Here is a 1,196-nt window from a genome sequence, read left to right as displayed (position 1 = left end):
GTTTCGTACCTGATACACGCCTTTATAGTCCTCCTGTTACGCATGACGTTTGACGTATTCAAAGCACGCAACTCGTCATGTTGGATTCCGTAGATATCTCAGGTCTTAGGATCCAATCATGGAACCGCCATATGAGATTCAAGTCATGACACTAGTCCATGTGACAATCTCATGCGGGTCAATCCAGTATTCCGTTCTCCAACGAATACCTATGATTGTGATCGTATCCAATACCTATGATCATCTATATGATCATCAATCACACATCATACTAGTCTTATTATGTCATCATTCCCATAATGACACAAGACTAGGGAGTTCAGTATCATTCACAATGATACATGGATTTCATAACACATCTAGTATGCAAGAACATGTAATGAATCAAATACTCTCATAAAACCATAGAAAGTATCAATACATCAAATGTATCTGAACAAAGCTCATAAACATTACATCATAGAGCACTAAACCAACAATCTCTTGTTGGTTTAGTGCTCTATGATGTACTGTTTGTGAGATTTATTTAGATACATTTGATGTATTGATACTTTCTACCTGCTTCGGGACACCTCAGGCCAACGACCCTGGACGCTCCTCGGACCACCTGACCTCGACTCCTGGACCTTCCCTGCTCGCCTCCACGTCGGCCCAACTCGCGTCCATGCCCAGACCAAGACCGAAGACTGCCAAAGGCCAAGAACTACCGTTCGATGCACAAGCACGGAGCCTGCCGACAGAAGCTATCCCACCACCACTCATACGCCGCACGTCATAGGATCCACCAACACTCCTCCATACTGCCGACATATCCGAACTAGGTCCAGACGTGGTGACAATAGAAAGAGCGAAGCCAAATCCAAGCCGCAAAAGCGCGAAGAGCAACGATTCTCGTTGATCGGACCGAACGGGACTACTCAGTGCGTAAATCCGACCACACTGAAAATTCCGGCGAACCGTCGCCGGAATTTTGGCCGGAAAACCGCCGGCCGGCGGGACAGTCACCCCGTGGACCATCCCATGTCGGCACGAACGTGTATGAGGGGGGGAACATACACGACCGTACCGACCCATCCAGACCCCAACTACCATGCCCCCCCTATTGTCACGGGCCTAGAACTGAGCTAGGATGGTCCGTGCGGCAGTCGAGCCAAAGGGACGAAAGGGGGAAGCCTCGGACGTGCAAGGGACGGGAG

This window comes from Tarenaya hassleriana, unplaced genomic scaffold (assembly GCF_000463585.1).
Source record: "Tarenaya hassleriana unplaced genomic scaffold, ASM46358v1 Cleome43, whole genome shotgun sequence".
NCBI classification, from domain to species: Eukaryota; Viridiplantae; Streptophyta; class Magnoliopsida; order Brassicales; family Cleomaceae; genus Tarenaya; species Tarenaya hassleriana.
The sequence above is the reverse complement of the archived record's forward strand: the minus strand, read 5'-3'. Positions refer to the sequence as shown.